This window comes from Ovis canadensis, chromosome 1, assembly GCF_042477335.2.
Source record: "Ovis canadensis isolate MfBH-ARS-UI-01 breed Bighorn chromosome 1, ARS-UI_OviCan_v2, whole genome shotgun sequence".
Taxonomy (NCBI): Eukaryota; Metazoa; Chordata; class Mammalia; order Artiodactyla; family Bovidae; genus Ovis; species Ovis canadensis.
Window position 1 is genome coordinate 42657179 of NC_091245.1, and position 17322 is coordinate 42674500.

Consider the following 17322-nt stretch of genomic DNA (forward strand, 5'->3'; position numbering starts at 1 on the left):
TGACTCCATCGACTGTAGCCTGCCAGGCTCTTCTGCCCATGGAATTTTCCAGGCAAGAATACTAGAGTGTGTTGCCATTTCCTAATCCAGGGCATCTTCCCAACCCAGGGATTGACCCATGTCTCTTGCATCTCCTGCATTGACAGGTGGATTCTTTACAACTGTGCCACCTGAGAAGCCCATTAGCAACTTTATTTTCATCAAGAACCTTAATCCTCTTTTGCTGGGTAGTGTAGTATATTTGTAGGTTGCAAGGATTAAGATGCACGCCTTTGTTCTTTCTCCCATAGGTGATGTCAGTATCTCGGGATGTCTCTGCAGTAATGATTGGCAAATATGGCCCTTGGGATAGATACTTGTTTTTGCAAATAAAGGTTCATTGGAATACAGTCACATGCATCTGTTTTTGTATTATCTGTGCTTTCATGCATAAATAGCAGAGTCTAATATTTGCGACTCAGACCATGTGGCTCACAAGCCTAGAATAATTACTATCTGGTCATTTTTAAAGTTTATTGACTTTTGCTCTCTAACACTTCATATATCTCTTATTCTAACTATAACTCTAGAGAATATCACTCAGGGCCCTTGTGGATGTTTTCTTCATGTTTTTCACTTCCCTACCCCCTATACACATACTTTAAAAATTCCTAGCAGTGCTCTGCTTGCCTCTCCTGCTGTTCCCTCTCTCCCTTAATTATGATAAAACTACTAAACTCTTATAGTAATGCCAAATGCCATATTGTATCATCTCTTTGCTTCAATATATGCTATTCCTTTTGCTTACAAAGTATATTTCTTTCTTTTTTCTATTTATTGCCTGTCAAACTCCTATTCATCCTTTAAAACCTTCCCAAGGTATAGCTCCCTCCAGGAAGCCTTCTCTACTACTCCTACACAAGGAAAAGCAGTTACCCCTATTCTCAAAACATTCTTTCTTTTCTGTAAGTGCCTCAATGTCAGTGATTGCTCTATTTACCCTTCTGGCATCGTCTGTGTCTAGCATGGGGACTGACATCTGTTATGTATCCACAAATACTAGTTTAATTGAATAGTACTTTAACTGTTGCCAGTCAGAGATGAGACACAGTAAAGTGATAACAATAGGTTCTGTAAAATTCAAAACTGTTTCACAGAGGGAATGGCTGCATGATCTTGGAGATGTCAGTTCAATTCTCCCAGCCTCAGTTTCATCAGCTATGAACCAAGGAGTTGTTTTAAATATGATGGGTCTCTTGGGCCTCTTCCAGTTTTAGTGGTCCTCTCTGTGGAGAACTTGGCCTTCTTCTTTGCAGATGTTGAGAAGAGAGAAATCTCCTGCTTTGGGCTTATGCCTTTCAGAACTAGAAATCACCCAAGACTTGTATCACTCTTAGCTTTGCTTTGACTGTGTTGCAACTGGGAACTGAGGAGATGGGGGAGGAGAGAGTGGAGGAGAGCAAGGAGTTGGTGAGATAATCTAGAGGAGTCTTATATTTGTTACTGGTCGTTCTCTAGGAATCAATTAGAAGATAGACACAAGCCCTGGAGAGTCATGGACAGAGAGTGTGTGCTCACAGTCCCCAGCTCATGCTTGGCAGCAGTCCATGCTTGGAGCTCAGTCCACACCCTAAGTCCTTACAATTATATGGGTATCACATCAGACTCCAAGCAGTCCAAATTAACATTTCCCCACCTATCCCAACTCCCTCATATCAGTCACTGGTTCTGTTCTTATGTCCAAACTGTAGCTACACCTTCCTCTCCCTGGAGCCTTTTGGACACCTTCCTCTCCCTGGTTGTCTCTTATTGAGAACGACATACATTTTTGCCTTATTATGAATGAAATATATATATATTTTTTTTTCCTTTCCAGGTGTTACTTAGAACTCATCTATTCCATTCTGTTGTAACTACCTTTTCTAGCCTGTGTTGTTTTCAATTTATATCCCTACAATTGGGTCTTCCTGGGATCCCTAACTCTAGCTACTTCCCATTGAGAGTCATCTTACATATTCCTGTTGGTCAGATTGTCCTAAATTCCCTCTTTCTTCATGTTTCTCCCCTCCTCAAGAACTTCCAGGAGTTCCTTGCTGCTCCTACATCAAGTCCAGAGACCTCCACTTCACAGTCTGCTCCCCCTTACTCTCTAACATTTTTCTTCAACACCCCCTGCATTTCATTTTGGACTCCACATCTTTTCATCTACGATTACCTTTATTTGGCTTTTAACTCAGTTAAGTTCAGCACACTTCCGCAAACATATATTAAGCACCTGCCCTGTTCCAAGCGCAAACGTGCTTTCCTGCCCCCACTCCCTGTTGGGTAATCCAGCCCACAGCCCACAGTGTGCCCTTACTGGTTGCCTTCTGTGTCTGAACATCCCTGCTCCCCTCCAAGGTCACATATTGCTTGAGGACAACAGCAACCTGTCTTTTGCTTCTTTGTGCCTCAACTGGGGCCTATTATGGAGCTCAGACACTCAGGCCACCTCTCCAGCCTCATTCACCATTTCCCTGTTTTGTCATCTATACATTGATGGTAATGCAATCTACCTCACAAGCTTGTTTTGAAGGTCAGAGATATTTTGTCCAGGCAGACTCTCAATTGATGGTGGCTCTGATTAACATTATTCTTATCCATCCTTCCCATGGTCCTCAGTTTTTGAAGCACAAGCTCTTGAGTATTTGGAGTCAGAGAAAGTAACCAAAGGAATTTTATCACAATAGCTAGACTTAGAAACTGTTCTCGAGCCTAACTCTTAATCAGAACATTCCACACTGAACCTATAAATTACAGTAGGCTATCACATTTCATTTTACTTGTTTATAAGGCAAGCAGTGCTTGCTGCTTACTAGGCTCTGTTCAAGGTTTGCCATTTGCAGTCTCAGTGGCCCTTTTTGTAGATGAGTCATTCCGTCTTCCTCATTTCAGACCCAGCCCTCTGTATGTAAGAAGTGTGGTGTAGGAACATACAGCTTCACGTTTTTGCTACAGACTTGGTCCTGAGCTTTGGCCATGTGAAATTCACTCAATCCCCGCCTCCCCAGTCCTTCTCCTGAGGCTGTAGTGCCAGGTGCCAGCTGGGGCCTTCTGTCTGCTGGCTGCCCAGGCTATTCAATTTCAGAAAAATAATTTCACATCCAAACTACAACTATTTGAAATTCATTCAAAGTATAGCAGTATTTCATTCATTCAATAAATTCAATCAGTGAATAAATTCAATTCAGTAAATGTTTACTAAATGAAAGCAATCACTCACCAAGACTGATTTAATCTCAAAATGTCTGTTGTATTTTTCTGCAAATAAATTTTGTGGTATAATCTACTTTGTAAAAGATCAGTATTCCCTTGTTTACTATTTCAAATACTACTAGTTCTCATAATTCAAGGAAGCCTTTTAAACTAAATTACATGACAGTGCATGATAAATGCTAGAAGAACCACCAGAGCAGAAACAAAACAAACAACAGCAAACCTTAGCTAATAGGAAAACAACTTCAAAAAAATTAATATTGGAGTCAATTACCTAGATTAGCCCAGGTTTAAGACTGTTTAGAACCTGTGTTAAATGGATACATGTGTGAACCTGGCAAAGCAAGAGGCCAGATATGTCAGAAGTAACATGGAAAACATCTACAGTCCTTGTTTGTAAGTGTGTGTCCAGGGGGAGATTGAGCCAACATTTTCTACCTTGCCTACGCATTTATGTTGGCGGGATTTCCCTGGTAAATATTGGTTTTTACCAGACACTGAAATCTTTAATCACATTTAACAAACACTGCATTATACTGAGTTAGACACTCCGTTAGAAAAGGAGAAATACGGAAACACAACTGATACTACAATCTTCCAAGAGTGAAAGGAAAAAATTGGAATCAAGTAAAATTCTTTAGAGGTAGAAACGCCAAAAAAAACCATTGCTGACATACAACATTTTGTTTTTCTAAAGTCTGGAGCTGAGTTCAGTTAAGTGACGTAGTTTACAAACCAGGGGAAATTAGGGTAGGAACGGAAATACTGCTAAATTAGGAGAAATTGGTCAAAGGAAGGCAGGCTAGCTGTGACACACACAATGTTGGCTTCTTTCTCAGATTCTCAAACAATTCTTATTTGCTACTGTGTCGAGTTGGGTTGCCATGAAACCTGGTGCCTAATTTTGTATTTGTGTGCTAGTCAGAAGTTCTGAATCTGTCACATAAAGCAACTGCTCATCTACCTGCAAACAAGGCTGCAAAAAACTACTCTTAACTTTCCTACCACATATGCACATGAGCATGCCTGCGTGCACACATATAGACATACACACAACCCCAGCCTCCCCCCTCACACACACACACACACACAACCCCAGCCTCCCCCCTCACACACACATACACACAACCCCAGCCTCCCCCCTCACACACACACACACACACAACCCCAGCCTCCCCCCTCACACACACATACACACAACCCCAACCTCCCCCCTCACACACACATACACACAACCCCAACCTCCCCCCTCACACACACATACACACAACCCCAACCCCCAAGAGTCACTTAGTTTCATTCACTCTGTGCCTTCATTCACATCCAGTGGTTCTTATGGAATCATCCAAGAATCCATAAATCACCTAGGGAGCCTCTGAGTCTCCCACTACATTCCTTCCTCCCATCCTCCCCACCTCTACACTTCCTAAATCCCCACCTCTCTCATCTCAGACACAGCCCTGAACTGTTTAGATGTTTCTAAGGATGTCTTCAGGAGGACTTGTTGTTTTATTTCTGAAGCCTATGTTTATGTCTGCTTAATTAAGTCATTGCATCCCACCTTTTAGGGCAGACAATGATAAGATTTGAAAGAAGCAGAGACCCAGGGAGATGAGTAGTCTGCCCCACTGAAGTAGCCTAAGGGAAATACTGTTTTTGTTTGTTTCCTTTTCCTTTTTTTCCCCTAAGTTTTCATCAGCTCACAGGAGAGACTGGAGAGGTGAGACTCCCAGGAAAGAGAAAAATTCAGATAGGGTGGTTATCACCAAAGGTGACCAGTGATGGGGGTCACCTGAAGCAATTCTAAGAACAAATTCCCAGAGCCTACCCCAGAAAGAATGCTTCAATACCTCAGGGGGTTTCACCTGGGGAGCACCCCCAAGGAGATTCAGGTGGAGCTCTTTCACAAACTGGCCTAGTGATGGAGTATCAACTTTAGGTTCAGGCTGGGTTACGACCTGAGTCCCACCATGTCCCTAGTGTGACTTTGGGCAGATTGTGCAGTCTCATTAAGCCTCAGTTTACTCACCTATCGAAAGGACTAGTAACTATTTAATGGGGTTGTTGCAAAGACTAAATAATATAATATTTAAAGTCTCTTACATGCAGCTTGACTTACGCTGCTGCTGCTAAGTCGCTTCAGTCGTGTCCAACTCTGTGCGACCCCAGAGACGGCAGCCCACCAGGCTTCCCCATCCCTCGGATTCTCCAGGCAATAACACTGGAGTGGGTTGCCATTTCCTTCTCCAATGCATGACAGTGAAAAGTGAAAGTGAAGTCGCTCAGTCGGGTCCGACCCGTAGCGACCCCATGGACTGCAGCCTACCAGGCTCCTCCGTCCATGGGATTTGCCAGTCAAGAGTACTGGCGTGGTTTGCCATTGCCTTCTCCGAGCTTGATTTATAGTAGGTCACAAATAAAGTGAGTCAATCCAAATGTCTCCTTGGGACTTACCCAACTGAGGCAGCCACTAAAGCCTTCCGAAAGACTGTGTGTGTGTGTGTATGTGTGTGTGTATGTGTGTGTATGTGTGTGTGTATGTGTGTGTGTGTGTGTGTGCACGTGTGCACTCAGTCGTGTCTGACTCTTTCCAACTGTAGCCCTCCAGACTCCTCTGACCATGGAATTTTCCAGGCAAGAGTACTGAAGCGGGTTGCCGTTTCCTCCTCCAGGGGATCTTCCTGACTCAGGGATCAAACACGTTTCTCTTGTGTCTCCTGCACTCCAGGCAGATTCTTTACCACTATAGCACCTGGGAAGCCTTAGAGGCAGACTAAGTCAGAATTCTGACTCCACTAAATCTGTGGTTCTCAGGGAGCTACTGCATTTCTCTGTTTCTTATCTGCAGAATAAAATGATCTATTACATATAAAATAATAGGTCACGAAATTATGATAAGATTAAATCAGTTCATGCATGTAAAGTGCTTAGAAACTTTGGAAGTGGATAAGTAATAACTACAATCATTATTCTTATTACAACCTCTTCTAAAGTGAGCACTTGGATGGGAATGAATGTTGGCCATGGAGTAGTCAAGTAGTGGCAATAGCTTTATGGTCTAGAACAGTGCTATCCAATTGGTGTTATATATAATGCAAAGCTCATTGATAATTTAAAAAATCTTAGTAAACACATAAAAAGAAACAGGTGCAACTAATTTTAATAGTATATTTTACTGAATTCAATATATCCCAAATATGATAACTTGACATGTCAAATATAAAACTTTATGGAGATATTTTACATGACTTTTCTATACAAAGTCTTTGATATCCAATGTCTTTGTTACACCTGCAGCACACCTCCCAGCAGACCTAGCCACATTTTAAGAGTTCAATAGCAATACATAATTTGTAACTACCATACTAGACAGTGCAGACATTCCAGACTCTGAAGCAAGTCCCCTCACCTTGATGAGCCTCAATAATCCCATTTGTAAAACTGGAGAGAATTTCCATGACTTTGTTTCTAAAAGAAAATGAACACACTTGAAAATTCTTTGTTATCTAGAAAAGACTGTATGTAGTAGGCTTGCGATCTCTTTTCTTCTTACCGACTAGCCTTTTCTGCAAATAATAATCCCTGATAATAATAATTTATCAAGTGCTTATTCCTTTTCCATCCTACTATCCTTACAACTTACATCTATCAGCTCAATAATTCATCTTAAAGGCTGCACTGCAGTAGCAAGAGCATGGAACTTGGGGCAAAAGGCCTAGGCTCTGTGTTTACTACTTATAGGACTTGCAGTGAGACATTTAAACTCCCTAAACTTCAGTCTCTTCCTGTTAAAACATAGACCATACATCTCTCAAAAGGCATGATGAGGATTTAAAAAGATTGTTCGGATGAAAAAGATATATAACTGCAAAACATTACACAACTGGACATCAGTATTGAGATATTTATAAACCACTGTGTGCCATCCTTCTGTTGAGCAGTTTTCAATGGCTCCCCATTGTCTGACAAATAAAGTCAGATTCCTTAGTTTAGTATAAAAAACTCTCCAAGATCTCACCCTGACCATTATACTTTTGCAAGTCTATTCTACTCGGCATCCTTGCTGAAACCCAGGGTTCTAACCAAATAGGACTATTATACTTGTTCTCCCAAACAGAACAGAATGGTGTGGCGTGTTTCTAATTTCATACCTTTGTTCATGCTGTTCATTGTCTTAACCTCAGTTTTTCCAACTCTCAGAATTCCATCCATTCGTCTTTACCTGGCCTCCAAGTCTCTCCTGATCTTCTTTTCCCCTATGTTTTTAAGATCTATCTGTGCTGCCTCTGAACTTTATTTGTACCTTCCATACAACAATTGTCAAAATCTATTTAGAATTCTAGTTTTGCACCGACACCTGCAGCTGTTGTTTTGGGGTTAAATAACAAATTCTGCATGTGATTTTGCAGAGATCCCTTTGACAGACAGAATATCCCCTTATATTAAAATGAGCCAGCTGGAAATCTAATCAAAATATACATGCAAAAGAAATGGAGCTATGCACTGTGGTTACATTGACTAAATCCGCAAAAGGAAAGTGGTTTGTTTGGAGACTAGTAAAAAAAGAAACCAGAACAAGAATTCCTGATATTACTTCTCCAATACTATTCAGTAGGCAAGACCCCATTCCTTTGGGCAGTGGATATCCAATCTATTGATATTTGGGGCAAGTCAGCAGTTCAAGCAGTGTTCTTTTGAGCTTCTGCTAGGTAAGCATATACTGTGCTGCATTAAAGAGCAGTCAAAAACATATATTCCTTGCTCTCAAGAAGTCATGGGTGAAATAAGCCGAGAGAAAGAATTCTAGTGACATGGTCAGTTGGAAATAAAAGTCTTGGACATGGTAGTTGTGAGAGCTGAGAGGAAGGGAGCTTAATCCAACCTCAGAAAATATGGGAAGCTTTGTAGAAGAGATAACTCTAGGCTGAATCCTAAATGATAAGAGTTAGCCAGGTGGACAGTTGGAAAGGGCACATCAGGCCAATGGAAACACTTGAGCTAAGCGAATGAGGCTTGAGTAAAGCAGACATTTAAACCATCCAGCCTGATGTGATTTCAACTCCCCTGCTCTGATTTCATGTTTGCCAAGCAATCTTATGATTAGAACGTTGTCTCTTATGTCAAGGAATGTGTAATGACCAGAGGGTATGAAAAGCTTTCTTTAAATTATTGCTTTCTGTAAATGAATTCATTGGTCTCTGATTTCTCATTGTACTCTTGTGAGTTGGACTAGTATAAGAAAAATAAAGTTAAAATACACTGACAGAAATCACATTCTGATCTGAAAAGCTGAGATAACAGAGGGTTTTGATCATCAACCAATTACTACCATCCTAGGGATCATATAGTTTCAGCTCATAAATATCTCAAATACACTTGCCTCTTTCCATCTGCAATGCTACGTTGTAATTCTGACCATCACTATCTCCTGCATGCTCCTATTGCTGCTAAGTCGCTTCAGTCGTGTCCAACTCTGTGCGACCCCATATATGGCAGCCCACCAGGCTCCGCCATCCCTGGGATTCTCCAGGCAAGAACACTGGGGTGGGTTGCCATTTCCTTCTCCATAGGTTAAGGCAATAAAATAAGTTACTACTAGCAACTGGCATGAATACTTTCGAGGCTGGTTACTGTTCTAAGTGCTATAATGTGAATTACTTCACTTAATCTTCATAACCACCCCACCAGAAAGATATATGTCCCCTAATTTTAGAAATGAGGAAATTAAAACTCAGAAAAATTAACTCACCCAAGTTCACACTGCTGACGAAACAAATGACAGAGCCAGAAAGTAAACTTAGCTGTCTTCTTCCATATCCTGAGCTTTTAAATACTATTTAGCTAGCCTCTTTGCAGCTATTCTCATCTTCAAGTTCATTCTCTAGGTTTCATGGTGAGTGGTATGTTTTACATGCAGATTTGGCTAGGCCATTCCAGGTTTCTCTCTGTGGCCTTCCGTAGCTGTGTAGAACCTGATCTAGACTCACATCAGTCTTTTTCTCTCGGTGTGTTCCTGCCACATGGACAGATCTCAGTCCATGGAGTATGCCCTGATGTTTTTCCTGCCTGGAATGCCTTCCTTCCTCTTTGCACCTAATTCTCATTCCATCAAATCTTGTATGTTAGACCTTCCCTAAACTTTCTATCACATCCCACTTCTCAGACTTTTGAGTCTTGTTATTCTTGCCGTTGGATTTCTTTGGAAGGAATGATGCTAAAGCTGAAATCCAGTACTTTGGCCACCTCATGTAAAGAGTTGACTCGTTGGAAAAGACTCTGATGCTGGGAGATATTGGGGGCAGGAGGAGAAGGGGACGACAGAGGATGAGATGGGTGGGCGGCATCACTGACTCAATGGACATGAGTCGGAGTGAACTCCGGGAGTTGGTGATGGACAGGGAGGCCTGGCGTGCTGCGATTCATGGGGTCACAAAGAGTCGGACACGACTGAGCTACTGAACTGAACTGAACTGATCCTTGTTATAAATTCTTAGAACACTCTAAAAATTTTAGTAGCTCCCTTTCCAATTGCAATTCAATAAGTTTTTGTAAAATTGTCTCTTCCTGCTAGAATCTAGGCTTCAAGTAAGCAAAAACTATGTTTATAGAATTCACCATTATACCCTTAGAGTTCCATGCTGTGCCTATAACATGATGAAAGAAAGAAAGTGTTAGTTGCTCAGTTATGTCTGATTCTTTACAATTCCATGGACTGTAACCCACCAGGCTCCTCTGTCCATGGAATTCTCCAGGCAAGAATACTGGAGAGGGTTGCCATTTCCTTCTACCACATAATAAGTGCTCAAAAAATCCACTCACGTAAATACTTGTTCAACAAACAATATTTCATATTCAACAAACAATAGCCAACATTTATCTGGTACTTATACCATGGACTGTCTTAAGCACTTTACATTTATTAATTAATTAATTAAAGACTACAATCCATTGTATAAACATCATTCTTATTCTCATTACATTGGTGAGGAAACTGAGGCACAGAGAAGTAACTTCTCTAAGGTTAAACAAGGGAATATGAACCCAGACTGTCTAATTCCAGAGACCAGCTTTTAACTTCTACTCTAAAATCTTTATAACGGGCTTCCCTGGTGGCTCAGCAGTAAAAAAAAAAAAATCTGCCTGCAGTTCAGGAGATGCAGGAGCGCATGGCAACCCACTCCAGTATTCTTGCCTGGGAAATCCCATGGACAGAGGAGCATGGTGGGTTATGGTCCATAGGGTTGCAAAGAGTAGGATGCAACTAAAGTGAACGAGCACATATTCTTCATAAATATTTCTTGTATATATTTCTTGTATTAGAAAAATAATTGGACACAAACTGACCTCCATGACTGAAGGCTTTCTTGTATCATTGCCTTTAACACTAACATGGGTAGATAATTAAGTTCCTTGGGCACCCTTTCACATTGGTGGTATGTGTTGTTACATAAATGAGTACAGATTCTCAATGGTAAGTGAAGCCAAAGTCAGAGTCCTTCTGGAGAGCAGGCTTTGGCAAGGGTAAAGACACTGAAAGGGAACAAAGGCGGGCACGTCAGAGACAGTTTCTCCTTGTGCAATCTTACCTGGGGTGAAAGAAGAGAAAGTTGGGCTGTTTATTTGTGACAGACCTCATGACTTAGCCAAAAAGATCCTGGAATTCAGAATCAGAGAACTCAGGTTCTCCTTCTGCTGCCTTCCTTTCTCTGTTCTCTCTCCTTCCCTCTTCATCTCTCATCTCTCTCTCTCTCTGTCTTTCATCAGATGACTTTGAGCAGATTATTAAACATCTCCAGGCCTCAGATTTTTCACATGCATAATGGAAAATCTATGTCATAATAATAATGCTTTCTATCTCATGGGATTTATTTTTCAAGGAAAAAATGAGATCTGCAAGTGAAGGCACTTGGTAAACTGTCAACTTGTATATACAAAAGCTAGTTGTGACTGGTGTTCTTTTTTTTAACTCATAGTCTTAGAGGAGTTTGCTAAGGAGATCAGCATCAAAATGACCTACTTTTCACTGTGATTTCCCTGAGGGCAGTGAACCTTTTCTTCCGTGAATCCACCCAGAGTGAAATCCCTGTCATGGGCAATTGCAAAGTCCCTCATATTTATAAAGACACACTAACAAAGCCCTGCCTAAAGAAAGACCATGTGGGGCTCACAGACAGCCTTTGGAAGAACTGTGTGAGAACACTGTGTGAGTGTTCTCCAGTTCCTGGGGTTTGTTCTAAGAATGTTTTACTCAAGTTTAAATCAACAGCCTCTGGAAAAGTTGCATTCGGACACAAGTGCAGGTCGTTTACCAAAGAGTTATCAAAAGAAAATATCTACCTTTGGACTGAATGAAAAGAAAAGCTATTGTTAATTGTCAGGGGGAAAAACCAAACATCATAACCAAGATCACTAAACAAATAGGCTTATAGCCAAATTGTTTTAAAGAAAAAAGAGGCTCATTTCCCTATGTGTGAAATATTTTTACATTTTAACAAATACTTATTGTATTTTGTGGAGGAACCAAGGAGTGAAACAAATCTGCTAACTTCAAAGCCCTTTGAATCTAGGAAAGACATCTCCAGGGCTAGAATCTTATGGAAAAAGCTAGTTATCAGCTGGATGTAGAGAATCCAATTCATATACACGTCTCACTTCCAAGAATCAGAAGAAGGATTTTCTCCATCAAGGACTCCTTTAACATTTTTTTCCCAAGGGAGCCCTTGCTTTAGAAATTTTATATACAAAAACTGCATTTAAAGATAACAATGAATCTACCAAATTAATTTTACTGTTATTTTACGGAGGCTTGCTTAATGTTATTTCAGTTATTTAATAATATTCGCAATGTGGAGGTCTCGGGATGCTTTCCTTTCAACATCAAGGGTTTACTTTGTTTTGAGGTTGAAAGTGCAGGCTTTGCTGTGACCAGGGCAAGCTTCATCCTAGCTTGCCCTTACATCCATGTGCCACTGGATCATTGCAAAAGGTCATTGTGTAGTTTGGGTACTGATCAAAGGTACTCAGCCAGGTGGTGAAGGGAGCTGAAATACAGCCCTTGCCTCACTTTTCAAGCTTTCTGCTCAAGGGCTATGTCTGCTAAGAGACAGCAAGTTTTTCTGATTTTCACAAAGGTGCAGTACAAGCTAGGGGTAGGGAGCAAGGGAGAGAAGGAAGATGATAAGGCACCCAGTTTTACAGAATGACAGTTTTGAAGATGGAAAAGTGTGCAATGAACACCTCTTCTTCATTGCTGTGGCCCCAGCAGGAGGCTTGGGTGTGCTAGACATTCAGTGCATATTTTGTGGAATAAATGAATGAGCAAGTGGCTTTCTTATACAGTTCTCGACATCTAAGTGTCCTTTAATCTGGTGTGTCAATCGGGATTGGGTGAATGCAGAATGACAAATTTGGCAAGTTCTATATTTTAGAAGTGAAAACCAATAAGCTCTAACCTATCAAGAACCAGTTTCCTACCTAAGGTCATGCATCTAGAGGCAGACTTTAGGATTTCATGGCCACTTTATGTCTTCCCCTACCACTAAACCCCTGGGCCAGAGCAAAACTCTACCAACTCACCTATCAAATATATGGCCATCTACTCTCAGGAACGGGCTTCCCAGGTGGCTCACTGGTAAAGAAACCACCTGCCAATTGGGGAGACCCAGGTTCAATTCTTGGGTCAGGAAGATCATCTGGAGGAAGAAAAGGGAGCCCACTACAGTATTCTTGCCTGGAGAATTCCATGGACAGAGGAACCTGGCGGGCTGCAGTCCAAGGGGTCACAAAGAGTCAGACACAAGTGAGTGACTGAGTACTCACACACCCTCAGGAAAGCGGCCAGGACAAGGCAGAGGCTTGTGGGCAGTTGGGGTAGAGGAAAACGTTCTTGACAGGTACTAAGCTTCATATCAAAGCCTTGGCATGCCTTGCTTCACTTAATTCTCACAGCTAGGTCATAGCACTAGTAAGTGAATTGTAGAGTCAGGCTCTGTAGACAGTCGGGCCAAATATCAACATGTTCCACTGAATTTTGAGTTGGTAAGAGCATCCTGGTCTATGCAATGTCAAAACCAATATCCTTTTGAGCTGTGTGTGATTTACTCAAATTCTGTTTCTACCCATTGCTATGGTTCAACGAAATAAAAGGAAACAAGCTTTTTAGAAAGCCTGTTCTTTTTTTTTTTTCTTTTTTTTAAACTGGAGTTTCCCTAAGTGAGTATCTCTGTTGAATACATACACAAAACATAAGAAAGACAGGGAGAAGTATACAAATCACTAGAAATCAGGGAATTTTCATAAAGAGAAAAGACTCTTGTAATTAGTATCTAGACTAAGAAGTATATCATTGTCAGCCCCATGGAAGTCCCCCTCCAGTTCTTGCCTGGTTGCTAACCCTCCAAAGGAACCACTATCTTGACTTCTAACATCATAGATTCATTTTTGCTTCTTTGGAATTTTATATGAATTGCGTCACATTTTATATGCTTTTTAACCTCTGGTTTCTTTTACTCAACGTTTACATTCATCGGATTCCTCTCTGTCTTTGCCTATGGCAATTGTTCTGATTGATCTAACCACCACACAATTTTGAAAATAGTACCACCTTCTCTAATGAAGAGTTCTGACTATGTGAGGCAGAGAAACAAAACTGTTGCTCAGTCTTGTCCAACTCTTTGCGACCCCATGGACTATACAATCCATGGAATTTTCTAGGCCAGAATACTGGAGTGGGTAGCCTATCCCTTCTCCAGGGGCTCTTCCCAACCCAGGGATCAAACCTAGGTCTCCCACATTGCAGGTAGATTCTTTACCAGCTGAACCACAAGGGAAGCCCATGAATGCTGGAGTGGGTAGCCTATCCCTTCCCCAGGGATTGTTAATGAACCCAGGAATTGAACTGGGGTCTCCTGCATTGCAGGTGGATTCTTTACCAACTGAGCTGCCAGGGAAGAGAAACAAAAGGTTATTTATGTTTCTTTTCTATGCCCTGTTGGGGTAGAAAGTCTGGGAATCTTGACAGATTGGTTTCTGATATTTACAAAGCTGTGTTAAAATTGCATTTAGAATGATCCCTTATATCAGAAATCTGGATTACTCAAACTCATAGAAGCTGAGAGTAGTAGTTACCAGGGGCTAGGTGAAGGGGAATTGGAGAGGTGTTGATCAAAAGGTATATAGTTTCAGGTCCTCAAAGTGAATAAAATCCTAGAGACCTGCTATATAACATGATACCTATGGCTAACCATGCTGTATAATATATGTAAAGATTAGTTAAGATAGATCTTCTTTAAATGTTCTTATACACACACACATACACAAAGAAGGAGGGAGGAAACTTTTAGAGGTGATGGTTAAGTTTATGAGATTATTTATGGTGATAGTTTAACAGGTATTCATTTATCTTCAAACTCATCAAGATGTATACATGAAACATGCCCAGCTTTTTTGTATGCCAATCATATCTCAATAAAAAACTGCATTTAGATATAGTTTATAGAAAATTTATATTGGGGGTGTATTGTGATGCTTTCATCTGCTAATTGTATGAACTTGGGACCTCTCTGAGACCCAGTTTTCTCATCTGTATTGAGAAACCCTCATTCTGAGGCCTTCTAAGCCAAATGATATAATTATGTAAAGGTCTCCCATCTTGATTTTTTCCCAGAGATCAGGAATAAGATCCTGCTTTCCTGCACGGAGTGTGGGGCCAACTTTTAGGGCATCTGAGCTCTGTTACCAGCTGGACCATTGACTTCATCACTGCTCAAAATCTGGTTCCCTGCTTTCCAGCTCTGAGCAGCTTGCTATTTGTGGCCAGGCTGAGGTTTCTCATTGCCCTTTCCTTCTGCCCTTCTCTGCATCTCTCTCATCCAATACCTCTCTTCCAGCACACATAGACATACGCACACATGTTCTACTGAATTTGCATGAAAAAAACTAGGATACTGAAATATGAGCTAAATATTAGCTGAGCTGGAAAATTATTAAAGTAGAAGAGGGGAGGTCATTGACTAAAAAAGAAGAGCGTTACCCAACAGTTTGTACAATGTTGCCTATTTTCCTTTCTTTTTTTTGGCCAGGATGCATGGCTTGTGGGATCTTAGTTTCCCAACCAGGGAGCAAACCCCGGGCCCTTGGCATTGAAAGCATGGAGGCCTAACAACTGGACCACTGGGAAATTCCAAGTGTTGTCTATTTTTGACTATATACATGCATACATGAAAGGACATACACAGGGGGATAACAATAGTGATCTCTGCTTGGTCAAAGGTGACATTTTATCATTTCAAATATTTTGCTTCTCTATAATTTTCTAGTTGTCTCCAATGTACCTATATCCTTGCTATAATAATAAATGTGATATTTATAAAATGTGCATTAAACTTAAAGGTAAAGTCTGGTTTTGTGTGAATTCTCCTATTTTAGCTTCCCTGTGAGAACAGTATAAGTATTCTTCATATGTTCACTTTGCAGATAGAGAAATGTAGTCTCAGCAAACTTAGGTAACTTGCCTGAGGTTACCCACAGAAATAAGAGGCGGGACCAGAACCAAGCCAGTCTTCTGAGTAAATATTGAACAGTAAATATTTTTGCTAATAGCTGTGTTAGGTGGATCAGAAAAGGGAAGAGGAAACTCGAGAAATGACCACATTCAGGAAAGCAGTTACACGATTTGAAATAGAAAAGACCCAAGGGTAAGATGCCACTTTAAACACAGCAATTTCAGGAATGCATGGATTTCCAGCCCTGTAGTGAATCCTCTGTTTTATTGACCAAGATATGGTCTTACCCCAGAAATCTTGCTCGGTTAATTTAGCCTGTGATTTAGGTTGTGCCTTAAGGTGCATTAGAGATAAGTCATACCTCTTCAGTGTTTATCGCACAGAGATGTTGCAAGGATTAATGGGTTGTGTCCTGGCGCTCCTTTGAGGAAAGAGCTTTATGAATGCCATGTATAATTATCAGATTAATATTAATTATAATTATTCATTCATCCTTTCTTCCTGTTTCTCAGCATCAAATGCAGTACTTGTCAGACCCACAGAAGGAAGTAAATCTTTTGTCATTCTTGCTGAAGTGAAAGAGGAAAAGAAGGTAAACATAGAAAGGAGGTTCTCCCAGCTCCTTCTTCCCTCTGAAAACTCTTGACAAGTAGGGTCACCCCATGACCATACATAGTCCCATTATCTGCTCTTATCCTCTTGAGACTTGTTTCTGAGGTGCTAAGCATCCTTCCTTCCCAGAGTCATTTTTGTAAGAAAAGGAACATAACCAGCTTTGTGGGCACGTGACTTGCACAGCTGCACAGGGCTCCTCATTCACAAAGACCTTATAGTCAATCTTGAAACTTGCGATGGTTTTATCTTTGATCTGTTTTTTAAGTAAAGTCTGTTAGGAAAATGGAGCATAGATCCTGGTGACTTGGAGCATCAGCTCATGCTGTGACCTACCTCCTGCCACCTGCCTGTCTCCCCTGGAGGTATTCTCAGCACCCATTTCCCTGATCCTTGTCACCCTGGGGCTCCTCCAGCACCCTTCCCCCTCCCTCGTCCCAGGACCACTGCTGCTGTCCACTCCCAGTGAGGGCCTGGGTCCAAGTGCAGAGAGGGTTTGAGTTGGACATGGATGCCTTGCAAAGTCTTAGGTGGGACGTGGGAGCAGCCGTCCCTGCCCTGGGCTAGCATGGCGGTACCACAGTAGACAGGGGCCATGTCTTGATCCTCTTGTCCACCCCAACCAAGGTATCTAGTGCATCCTTGTGCAGAGGTTGTAACCTGTTTTCTGGGGCTTGGGGCATTGGCACCATGGCAAGGGGGAATGTCTGACTTCCCCAGAGCCTGCCCAGGCCTGGGGCATGAAACACAGTTTGGAAGTTGGCAGGTAGGTGCCCTCCAGCAACTGGTAAGTTGTACATGTGCCCTAAGTCAGAGGCTGCAGGGTCTCTGGGGTCCTGCAGGGGTCTGCACTCTCCTCCTGGTATCCCTCTGCCTGAAGTAACATGATTTTAAAGAGTAAATGAAACACATTGCACCATTCATTAACTGTGACAATTGTGCCATTTTAAGATATTAACTATAGGGAACCCTG

At 41.5% G+C, this 17322-nt stretch overlaps 1 protein-coding gene across 4 annotated transcripts in view; it reads left to right on the forward strand.

Annotated features, from left to right (window-relative positions):
- Positions 1–17322, forward strand: part of PDE4B (phosphodiesterase 4B) — a 663597-nt gene that overhangs the window by 597543 nt on the left and 48732 nt on the right. Inside the window, exon 1 of one of the 4 annotated variants that reach the window (XM_069593946.1) lies at positions 15846–15929. The exons of 2 other annotated variants lie outside the window; for them this stretch is intronic. The gene's annotated coding sequence lies outside the window, so the exon portion shown is untranslated. Of the gene's footprint in view, positions 1–15845; positions 15930–16249; positions 16330–17322 lie in introns of those variants that run through there. One more of the 4 variants, XM_069593956.1, reaches the window with a different exon arrangement.